Below are 12,488 nucleotides of genomic sequence, written 5' to 3' on the forward strand. Positions count from 1 at the left end.
ACTTGCTGAAGGAGAGACAAATGGAGGAAAGGGGCGGTGCGTACTGTCTTCCCACCAAACTAATGGGCATTCTTGTGCCCTCCAAGATTAGGAGGCTGGGTGCTAGGAAAGAGGTAGTGTCCCAAGCTTTCACCTTAAAAAGTGTTTACAGAACATGCAAAAATACTAAACAGATGAGGGAATTGGTCTAACCGCTGCAGCAGCTCGTGGAATTGTACCACCCCCCCCAGCGGGCGGGGCGCAACGGGGCAAGGGCACCAAGTCCCGCGCCTGCGCACTGCAGACTCTGAAGCCAAGGCGCCCTCAGGGAGGTGGGCGGGAGCTGCCCGGGCATCCGGGTTCCTCACCCCGCCCCCGCTGCATGAATGAGAGGCGCGGCGCCCGCCCCTCCCCCGTCGGGCCCGCCCCTTGTCGGGGGCCGCCGAGCGCAGTCGGCCGTCGCCACCTCAGCCGCGCTGGGTCCGGACGGACGCTTGCCGCCTTCAGCCTTCCTCCTGCCTCCCGGCGTTGACGATCCCACACACCCGCCGCCGCAGCCGGCGCGCCCGAGTAAGTGAGGGACCGAGGGCAGAGCGCCGGAGGCGGGGGGCCGTCGTCCCGGGGCTGGGGTTTATGGGACCTGGCGGCTCCGGGCTCGGGATGCTGAAGAGACCGCGGGCCCGCGCCAGCCTCCCCTACTCACACTCCCGGGCGTTTCGGCGGGGACGGGGAGGGGTGGGACAGCGGCCCAGGCCGGGAGGGACGCGGGGCGGGGGGGTCCACCGGGGCCGGAGGCTGAGTCCCGCACAAAGGGCGGCGCGAGGCTGTCACCGGGAGGTCATAGAGGGAAGGTTCGCGGCGTCCCGCACGCCCCGCTAGCCCGTGCCCGGCGTCGGTCCCCGGGCTGGGGAGGCGGCTTGGATGAGCGCGGGGGCGAGGACGAGGATGGGAGGGCGGCTGCCTCCGAGCTGGCGATGGGAACGCGCCTTGGGGGGCGCGGCGTGGCGGTGTTTTCCTGGTCCCCACCTACCCCTCCCCTTTCTTTGTGGCGTTTGTCTCGTGCCCGTTTGTCACTGTGGGCATGACTGTGGGTTGGAGTGAGATCTCTCGCCTCAGCGTACTCATTAATTAAAGTCAGGTGGTGGCCCTTATCTATGGGTGGGGGGCGGGTGTGCTTCCACAGGCCGGAGAATTAAGGACCCTTCTTTGTTTCCGGAGTCATAATTTTGTGTGTGCGTGTGTGTCTCCCCGTCCTCGATGTCCCCTACGAAATGAGAGAATCAGAGATTTAAAAAGGTATGAAGAAAAAGAGATTATTACTTTATCGGACCTTCACGCAATTCTGTCTCTGGTATTCTTTCAAACAATATTGTATGTTTCTTACTGTAAAACCAGTGCGTTTTGTTAATTGAAAATGAATGTTTTTATAATATTCGTTGAAAATTAATATTCCCATATATCTATATACCTGGAACACTTTGCTTTTTGGGTTTAAGTAATGGATATATATATATATATATATATATATACACATACATACGTACATATACATACTCCAGAACATATAGGACACTGCCTTCTGGGTTTAATTCATTGGTAATCTATTTACTCATATACATGTCTACAGAAATACTCCAATATATCCAGGACACTGTCTTCTCAGCTCTTCAGTAGAAGCAGATTTCGTTTCTCCCTGTCTCCCTGTGTTAAGAAGGTGGTCCAGCAGGTTCTCTCCTCCTTGCATTTTTCTTCTGAGTGCTTTGGCAGAAGGTTTTATTGCATATTACCCTGGCATGCGTCCTTGCTTTGATCTGAATTTTCCTGTGCTCTGTTGTCTGGTTGTGTGGCCCAGCTCAATGGCTCCTCTTACAGGACTTCTGGAAAACAGAACACCTTTTATCCTTGTCCTCATCCCCAGAGAGAAGGAAGCTCTGCAGGTTCCCACAGACTTTGGTTCCATGGGTTGGACTGCCTGACTTTGTTTTGGTAAAGTTATGAAGAGTTACAGTTGATGCAGACCAATTAAAAGGAGGCATTTGTAGTAGTACCAGTTATTCTTTGGTCTTTCATTTGGACCTTTTTCTTTTTATACCGGATTTTATAAGTTTTAAAATATTGTTGGTTGCATTTTCAGTTTCTTTTTTACCCTTATAATTTTGCAGAGTGATAGGAAATTAGCTAAACTTGTATATAAGAAACACATTTCCAAAATAGAATTTTTGAAAAGATTTTATTTATTTGAGAGAGAGACAGTGAAAGAGAGCATGAGAGGGAAGAAGATTGGGGGAGAAGCAGACTCCCCTTGGAGCTGGGAGCCAGATGTGGTACTTGATCCCGCGACTCCGGGATCATGCCCTGAGCTGAAGGCAGTTGCTTAACTAACTGAGCCACCCAGGTGCCCCCAAAATAGATTTTTATTATGATCTTTTGGTTGAAATTGTGGCGGTAAAAAAATTAAGAGGATCTTATTGGGTAACCTGAATAATTGAATTGATTAAGTTTTAAGATTCTCTTTAAGATTATTCTTTAATCATGTGTATTTTAATGCCTGGTAGTTTTTAGTGCAAAATGAAATCCAAACTAAGCAGTCTTCCACAGCATCTGTTTATGAATATTCCCGCTATTAAAAACATTTGTTTTTAATTTGAAGGGGAAATTTGCCATTAGTTGGATAGGAATGTATTATTCTTGGTAAAAGTCTTAACTTATGTTAGCATGATCAAATTCTTCTTTTGTAGAAGTTAAAATTAGTAAAGGTTGATTTTTCAATTTGGAGAACTTTTGGTGTTATGATGAAGAATTTAAATAAAATTTTAATGTCAGTGAACTTAACTCAAAATAAGTTAACTTAAAAACAAGGTCTTCATAAACTGGTGTGAGTAATACTGAAGCAACCCTAATAATTTATAACTGCCTGAGTGAGTTTTTTTGGGGGGGGGGGAATTCCCTTAAACCATAAGGGGAAGTCTTAGATAAACAGAGTAGTATAACCGGAATTATCACTGAAACAGGCTTGCATAGTACCACAGTATTGTGGAACTTCATTTTGCAAGAGTGACTTAGCTATTGTTTGTATCAAGAAAGGAACTTAAAAACATCCTGACCTTTTTATTTAGCATTCTGTTAATAAAATTCTTCACCAACCCATAGTTCAGCATTTCAGTAGTATGATGTTTGAAGAAAAATTCTGAAGTAATTTCCATATCATGAAAATAGATTAAATTATGCTAAGTGCTGTTTTAGTAGTAAATATATTCTTTATATTAGCAATACTAATACTGTTACGTCAGTGATGGTGATAGCATGTATGGTAACACTTCGTTACCCCAAACTGCAATGTTTTATTCCCCCAACAATGTCTGATAACAAAAAGTAGAGCTTTTTTCCTTAGAGCATTTTCTATCAATAATGGTTTTCTGTTCAAATGGCAGCTTATTCTAAAATCAATTAATAGGGCACCTGGGTGGCTCAGTTGGTTGAGCATCTGCCTTTGGCCCAGGTCATGATCCCAGGGTTCTGGGAGTCGAGTCCCTTATTGAGCTCCCTGCTCAGTGGGGAGTCTGCTTCTCCCTCTGCTCCTCTCCCCTGCTTGTGCTGGCTTGCTCGCTCTGTCAGTGTGCATGCATGCAAAAATAAATAAAGTCTTTTAAAAAATAAAATAAAGTCAGTAATAAGGTAATGTTATAATATATTAACTTATATGAAATTGCCATTTTTTAGATTGAGGAGTAGTGAAAAATCAGCAGTTTCAGAATGTTGAACTGCTTCCAACTCTCAACAGTTCCTTCTAGTATTTTCCTTTATATTTACTTCATTCTTGATGTTTAAACGTATTTCTTGATTTTCTATCTTTGGACATCATCTATGGACTTCTGTTTTGGAGTTGAGGACTTGGTTGTCCTTCATAACTACAGTTCCCAGTCAAGTCAGTATTCAGTATTTATATGACTGTGACTATGTACCTGTTATTCACAGATGAGCCTTGTAGTGTACTAGTATTACATTTTCTATATTGTGGTTTTGTTTCTCTAAATTAAATAATTTCCTCTTTTGTTTGTTTTTCACTTGATTTGTTTTCTTAGTCACTGACTCATGCTCAAATTCTGACAGAACTGATAATCTTTCAATATTTTCAGGTAGTATGTTTCATCTATTTTTCATATCTGTCATCGAGGACTTCCCTTCGTCATCATCTTGGGAATTCTTTTTGCCTTCCTCCTGTGTTGGATTCTTTATTTCCTGAATCCTATGGCTTCCTTATTCTGTTGTACCTTCCAGAGACAAGGCACATACAAACTGAAATTCTTCCTGAATTCAGAAGTTGCATATTTGGAAATGTCTTCATTTAACCCTACTTGAATAGTGGTTTAGCTGAATATTGAATTCTAGACTGAAAATTAGTGTCCCTTTTTTGAAGTCATTGTTCCATTAGCTTCTGGTGTTGCTGTTAAGAAGTCCAATCCAAGTTTAATCCCCATTCCTATTTTTCTCCCACTCTGGAATATTTTAGGATCTTTTGTTTTAGGATCTCAGTTACCACATAGAAAGTTTCTTTAAGCAATGAAACGCAGTCACCTCAGATGTACAAGAATATCAGGTTCATTTTTTTAAATCTCCCTTAGGAAGTAGCAGAAACATTCATGACCAAAAAGAAATAATCTTTAAACTTCATGATTAAATATGTCATGCCTAAATATGACAGATACATTATTTATAAGAATTTTTGTTGTGGGGTGGAGACAAATGGAACTGTGTAGACCACAGCTTGATTTGACATCGTTAGTGACTGTGACATGGATACATATGCTCTTGGATACATTTTTTTTTTTAAGCCAGGATTTTTTTTCTTTTTATAGCTGTTTTATCTCTCATATAGTTTTTCCATGAGTGCACATAAGTGGTTGACTATTAGAGAACTTCAGATTCATGACCAGAAATCTGAAGTGGACTCTCAGCACTGCCCAGAAAAGCAATCAGATTCCTAATATTTTTGCCTATAACTATTAATAATTTCTTCCCACTCTTTAAACTCATGAGCAGCCCACCCTTCCCCATGCAGATAAGTAGGCTTCATATTTTGTGGAGGTTTAGAAGTTAAAGAGAGAAACCACTCAACTTCCACTCACCAAATCTAGAAATCCACCTTCCTTAGGGCCCATGTTTTATGTTCTCCTCTATGAGAGGCCAGCTTCCCTCCCTTCTATATTCTCCCTCATACCTAATCAAGGACTTACTCTTGAATTTATGATTCATTTGCATCATCACCAACTCTCCAAGCACTATCCATGTGCTCTGATGTTGCCCAACTTTAAAAATAATTTTAAAATCATAACAAAATTAAAAACAACTTCCCCCTGGAGGCACCTGAGTGACTCAATGGTTTAAGCGTCTGTCTTCCACTTAGGTCATGGTCTCAGGGTCCTGGGATCAAGCCCTGCATCAGGCTCTCTGCCCCACGGGGACCCCCATCCCTGTCTCTCTTCCCAAAAATAAATAATCTTTAAAAAAAAAGGAAAAAAACTTCCCCCTGACCTCCCATCCATCCTTTTCATTTACCTTCATGGTTAAATGTCTCAAAAGAGAAACATAGGGGTGCCTGGGTGGCTCAGTGGGTTAAGCCTCTGCCTTTGGCCCAGGTCATGATCTCAGGGTTCTGGGATTGAGCCCCACTTCGGACTCTCTGCTCAGCGGGATGCCTGCTTCCCCCTCGTTCTCTGCCTGCCTCTCTGCCTACTTGTGATCTCTCTCTCTCTGTCAAATAAAATCTTAAGAAAAAAAAGAAATATACATTTCCTTCCTACTGCCTTTAAAATGTATCACTCTGAAATTCTGTTGTTAACTGATTTTTTTTTTTTTTTTTTTTTTTTGGTCTCTTACCCCCACTAGAACCTCAACTCCAAGAAGACAAGGACTTCCATCTGTCCTCTTTACCACTCTGTCCCTTAGAATAGCAACTGGCAAAAAAGGGCAAACCTGACATTTTTAACCTGCTTTTAAAAAATTTAGCTCTTGCTCTTTAAAAATTTTCTGATAAGAAAATCAGTGTTTGTTAATTTTCTTTTAATTACCACTTTTTAAAAAAGGTTTATTTTAGAGAGAGAGCATGAGCAAGCATGAATGGGGGGAGGGGCAGTGGGAAAGAATATCAGGCCGACTCCCTGCTGAGCATGGAACCTGAGGTGCTCAATCTCAGGACCCTGAACTCATGACTTGAGCCAGAATCAAGAGTCGGGCATTTAATTGACTGAGCCACCCATGTGCCCTTAATTACCACCTTTGCTACACTTAGTGTTGAAAAAATTACAAAGACTGTATTAATGATTGAATTTTTTCTTAAATTTCATTCTTTTATAAATATAACTTAATGCTGGCAGTTGTGCACCCAGATTCTTGGAGTAAGACAACTTGGAGTTGAATTCCAGCTCTTGCAGTTTAGCCATGTGACTTTGGACAGGTTTCCTGATGACTCTGTTTCTCCATCTGCAAGATGGAAATAGTAGTATCCACCTCATATGTTTGTTGTGTATATCAAATAATATGTAAAATGCTAAAGTCAGTACTTTGGCATGGGGGTAAACACAATGAAATCTATAATTACAGTTATTTGTATAGCCTTGCCCAGTTTCTATTATTTGATCTAATATTTTTGTTCAGAGTACTTCTATGTTATAAGGTGTACTGGCTATAAAAGCAACTCAGTTGTTTTGTTTTGTTTTGTTTTATTGGTTTTTAAAAAATATTTTATTTATTTATTTGACAGACAGAGATCACAAGTAGGCAGAGAGGCAGGCAGAGAGAGAGAGAGGGGAGGAAGCAGGCTCCCTGCCGAGCAGAGAGCCCGGTGCGATGAGGGACTTAATCCTAGGACCCTGAGATCATGACCTGAGAGGAAGGCAGAGGCTTAACCCACTGAGACTCCCAGGCACCCATGTTTTGTTTTATTATTTTAATTGCTTGGCTTTCTATTCCCATATTCGTAATAGATTAGTGATAGATTAGTAAAATGATCTACAATGGACAGATGAGCTCCCCCTCCTTTTTTTAAGAGAGGGAGGGGGGAGAGGCAGAGGGAGAGGAAGTAAGAGAATCCCAAGCACGCTCCATGCCCAACACAGGGCTCTATCTCACCCTGAGATGACCTGAGCCGGAATCAAGAGTCCGACACTTAACCAACTGAGCTACCCAGAGTCCTGACAGGTGAGCACCCTATAGCACTTCCCAATAGTTTGGTCACTTGATAAGTCCTTTTGACTACTTAATAAAATATTTTTATGTCAAGCCAAGTCCTGTTCTTTATTTGGCTTGCCTGGAGGAGAGGTCCTTTCTTCATGTTACTCCAGATTAAGTTTACTTATTTCTAGAAATGGAACCTTTAAAACACCCAATATTATCATTAACAGATTTTTTTTTTTTTTTAATTAGCTGTAAGAAAAAAAAGCAGCTGGCAGACACTGTTGTTTTCACTTGCTAGTTGTCTGGGAAGATAAGTATTTGTAGCAATACAAAGTCTACTTGTAGGGCCACATGAAGGATACAGACAGGCTCTGTAGAAGTTCAGAGTAGTGAGGGTCATGTTCAACAAGCCCTACAACTTTTCTATGTGTTAAATTGTCTGTGTAGCCTATTTTCTTCTTATTTGGCCTGATGTTTATTTTGGAAGTTTGCTTAATAATCATGGGAATAGTTTAGATTTTAAGATAGATAATATACAAACTAAAATTGAGAGCAACTTTTGACTTTAGAAATTATTTCTTGAAGTAATTGACTTAACAGTTATTCTGCCTTTTTCTTTTCTTATCTAGGTAGGCAGTGGGGATCCCTCCAATTATCTGAGCATTTCAGACATCAGAGTGTAGTGCTGGGTAAATTGAGGGTTCAAAAAGAATGCCAGATGGTTTGAAAGGAATTGTGAGCACTCCAACTAGTGCAGCCCATTGAAAGCCAGCTGGCTGAGTTTCCTCTGCTTTGGAGGTAGGAACCAGACACGTTGTTCCATGCCAGCTGGCCCAGGAATAGCTGGCCAGTGGCCTTACTTTGGGTTGGCCATTCCTGGGAAAACCAGCCTGGGCTCTCCATCTGCCCTGAGAACAGTCTGACACCAGAGAGTTGCTCTGTGCCTCCATGGTACTCCAGAGAGTTGGAGCAAGCCTGAGTGGCAAGGAAAGAAAGCCACTTTTTAGATACCATTATAAGTGACCCTCACCTTAAGTTGTAAATTTGCTCTGAAAAAGTGAAATGCAACTTGAATTTTTATGCATTCAGTGCTGCTAGGTATTCTGGAGTTGCTTACTTCCAAAGTAACTGTAGTGAATGTTTTTATATTGTAAATAATTTCCAGTTTACCTGCTTACCAAGTTCCTTTTTTTGTTGACCGTTCTTAAAGTGAGATTTACCTGTTCTTTTCATTGTCATCTTCTAATGTTTTGGACATTCAGGTTAGTAAATTTTCATCTTGTCATAAAGCTTGCTTCTATATAAATCATAGACTTCTGTGGAAGTTTGATTATGTATGTTGCCTTAAATCTGTGTCTCATTTTGTTTGTTGTTTATGTTTTCCCAACTAGGCTAGTGTTCATATCAGATTCAGTTCTTCCATTAGCAAACTTAATGTCAGAATAATTTAACTGAGAAGGAAAGAAGTGCAGATATGGCACTACAAGTGTAAACATTCTATTCATTTGATGACAGTGCTTATTTAAGAATTCTAAAAATAATTTTGCCACAGTCTGTCAGTATGTTTTATGTTACCTTCAAAAAATTTTTTTGAGTTTGGAGATTGAAAGGTGCTGCGTTATCTATGTTTGTTAGGTTCATCTAGATAAATCAAAAAATTATGCTCTTCTTGAATCTCTTTATTGTTCTCTCCCAACTCTGGGCATGAAAAATTATACTCAGTCATATAAGCTTCAGATAGAACCTAGGCGTTCTATCCAAACAGGCTCTTCATCTTGAACTGAAAGAGAAAGTTTGGCAGATAATGAAACATCAAAGTATGAGCTAATGTAGTTTATAGGAAATGGATGGGAAGGGAAATCAAAGGTGTGGGCTTTCGTTTTTTTCCTTTAGTGCAAAAGAATTGCAAAGCTTCTTCAGAAATATACTAGAAATCTCCTGGTTGGCTATACTTAAAGTTTTTACTTAAACTTATTTTTCCTGAAAACAGGCCAGAATGAATTTTTGTGGGAATGAGAATGATTTTTTTAAATCATAGAACAGCATATCAAAAGCCAGGGACAATATTATACCTGGAAAATCATCCTTCATATTAGCTGACCTTTACTAAATATCTTTTATGCCAGTAGTTTTACATGCATTGCTTATTTACTTCTTACAGCAACCCTCAAATAATAGTTTATGGATGATAAAACGTCAAAGAAGTAACCTGCTCTGGTTTACAAGGTCAGGAGCCAGATTTAAAACCCAGGCTTTCATCCTCTACCTCACCACATGTTACAGTTGGTGATACCAGCTTTCACAGGAATATAGCTCTTTCCTATTCAAATGCTATCCTGTACTGGCACTTTCAAAAGACTATTGATAAAAGATATTCAGAGACTGTTGCAGAAAATAGCAGGAGAATAAGGAGGAATTTGGGGAGCCTCAACATCTTTTTAATCTCTTCTGATGCTCTTGAAATATTTAACCATTGCAGAACTGCAATATACAAAAAAAAAAAAAGAAATAAGTAAAAATGACTAGAAGGGTCTGTATAGTTTCTTAGTGTTGTCAGAACAAATTACAACAAAATTTATGGCTACAACAGAAATTTATCCTCAGAATTCTAATTCTGGAGGCCAGAAGTCTGAAATCAAAGTGTCAGCAAGGCTGCATCCTTTCCAAAGACTCTAGGAGACAGTGTTTCCTTGCTTCTTCCAGCTTTTGGTGGTTCCATACATTCTTTGGTTTGGTTACATAATTCTGATCTCTGTTTCTCTTTTCATATGGCCTTCTCTTCTTTCTCTCTTAAAGACACTGTCATTGGAGTTTGGGTCCACCTGGATAATCAAAATGATCTCATCTCCAGATTCTTGATTACATCTGCAAAGACCCTTTTTCCAAATATGGTCATATTCACAGGTTCCTCAGGTAAAAATGTGGACATATCTTTTGGGGGGCCACCATTCAGCCCACTACAGGGAGTAAGAACTTCTTTGGTAATACTTTTCATTTCCACTGTTAATATCATGCAGAATACCAGATTAGAGAAGCATTTGGTGTAGACCATGATACAAAATGGGAAAAAGTGGGTGCCTGGGTGGCTCAGTCGGTTAAGTGTCTGCCTTCGGCTCAGGTCATGATCTCAGGGTCCTGGGATCAAGCTCCACATCGGGCTCTCTGCTCGGCAGGGAGCCTGCTTCTCCTTCTCTCTCTGCCTGCCTTTCTTTCTACTTGTGATCTCTCTCTGTGTCAAATAAATAAATAAAATCTTTTTTAAAAATGGGGAAAAGTATTGAAGTATAGGATAGAAGACAAATTCAGAGGAAAGTTTCGGGAATCAAGGAAGATTTCATGGAGGTTGTATTGCTTATGACAGATCACGAAGAACAGATAGATGGTTGGTTGGGATAGCCTGGAATGTGCAGATAGTGGAAATACTCAGAACAAAGATAGCGAGTCCTATTCAGAGAACCATAAAATGCATTTGAGTAAAGTGTGGTGCTTAGAGAAATAGTGGCCAACAGGGTTGAAAAGTCTGAGCTAACTCATGGGAGGCCGTTAGTATTGAGTTGATGAATTTGTACTTTGTTAAGAGTTGCTTATCCGGGCGCCTGGGTGGCTCAGTGGGTTAAGCCGCTGCCTTCGGCTCAGGTCATGATCTCAGGGTCCTGGGATCGAGTCCCACATCGGGCTCTCTGCTCAGCAGGGAGCCTGCTTCCCTCTCCCTCTCTCTGCCTGCCTCTCTGTCTACTTGTGATCTCTCTCTGTCAAATTAAAAAAAAAAAAGTTGCTTATCCATGAGAACACTGTATTACAAAGGTTTCTAACAGGGGCCTTCTGAGCTATGATAAAACCTTTGAAAAAAAATCTACATTTTTCTTTCTATAAAAAGATTTTCAGAGGGATTCATAACTCTAAAAAGAGGTTAAGAACCTCTGCTCTGTTAGAAATGAAATGTGTTATGCTTTGAAGATGTTTCTGGAAGATTATTGATTTTCCATTTGGTTTACTTTGAACTACTTGGAAGATAAGAAAATGGAGTTCCAAAGAGCTTTAGTCAGCACTCTTATGTGGAATACCTTATGAATGTTGTATACTAAAAGTTAAAATACTATTTCAGGAGGGATGTAAACTGGGTCCAGGGTTCTTAGGAAAGTGATCAAATGATTACACAAAAAAAGAAAAATTCATAATATTCAGTTCAAAATACAGCTGTGACTTCTGTTTTCTGTGTCTCAATTTTCTGTATTTCAATTCACTACCATTTAGAATTCTAGAATTATATAAAAGCATGACACAGTTCTGAGGAGAGGAAACCGACAGCTGCGTTCTTAAGGGGTTTTTTGTTTTGTTTTGTTTTGTTTTTAATGTATTCTGTGAAACTGCTTGTTCTCTGCTGTGGGTTTTCTGTGGAATAATCTATTTCAGGAATAAAACAGTATATTACATAGCTGTTTGAATGTCTTTGTCCATTCAGTCTGCTATATCAAAATACCCTAGCCTGAGTGTCTTTTATAAACAACAGAAATTTCTCATAGTCTTGAATACTGGAAAGTTCAAGATCAAGGCATCAGCAGATTCAGTGTCTAGTAAGAACACACTTCCTTGTGCATAAATTGTACTTTTTCATTGTCTTTTTGCTGTGGCATCACATGGTGGATAAGGGCTAGGGAGCTATCTGGGCTTCTTTTGTAATGGCACTAATCCCATTCATGAGGGCTTCATCCTCATAACGTAATCACCTCCAGATACCATCACACTGGTGATGAGATTTCAGTATATGAATTGGGGGTTGGGAGATAAAAACATTTAGTGTATAGCACTGACCATATTATATAAGGAGAAAATCAGTGCTTTACCATATAACTCAATTGCTAAATAATCAACTGCCATTGATTTTTGTTTTTATTAATCCATTTATTTTCTTTCTGAGATTAGTATTACTTAATAGGTTTACCTGTACTGTTCAGGCTTCTTTGCTAATGAGGTTCTTCTTTTTCATTTTTTTTTATTATACAAAATTGTAAATAGACTCAAAAGTAGACAAATAGTACAACGTACTTCCATATGCCCATCACTCAGATGTTCAACTGTTACCATGGTTTTGCCACATCTGTTTCATTTATCCTTTTTTCTTTCACTGTCATTTGCTGAAGTATTAAGCAAATCTCCAGCATGTCAGTATATGTATCCTGACATGTTTCTAAATGCATCTCTAAAAAAAAGTAAAGATGTTTTTATTATATCTTCTAGACTTCTTTCTTTTTCCTCCCCTTCAGGGATTCCAATAATTCTGACATTGGAATGTTTCATGGCATCATTTATTTCCCTGATTCTGTTTTCGTGGCTTC

General features: G+C 40.1%; 1 protein-coding gene across 1 annotated transcript in view; it reads left to right on the forward strand.

Moving 5' to 3' along the window:
- The first annotated feature begins 413 nt into the window (after nt 1–413).
- The window catches only part of RNF24 (ring finger protein 24), a 112,920-nt gene continuing 100,845 nt past the window's right edge, over nt 414–12,488 (forward strand). Inside the window, exon 1 of the mRNA XM_045980338.1 lies at nt 414–549. The gene's annotated coding sequence lies outside the window, so the exon portion shown is untranslated. The remainder of the gene's footprint in view (nt 550–12,488) is intronic.

Source organism: Meles meles, chromosome 16, assembly GCF_922984935.1.
Source record: "Meles meles chromosome 16, mMelMel3.1 paternal haplotype, whole genome shotgun sequence".
NCBI classification, from domain to species: domain Eukaryota; kingdom Metazoa; phylum Chordata; class Mammalia; order Carnivora; family Mustelidae; genus Meles; species Meles meles.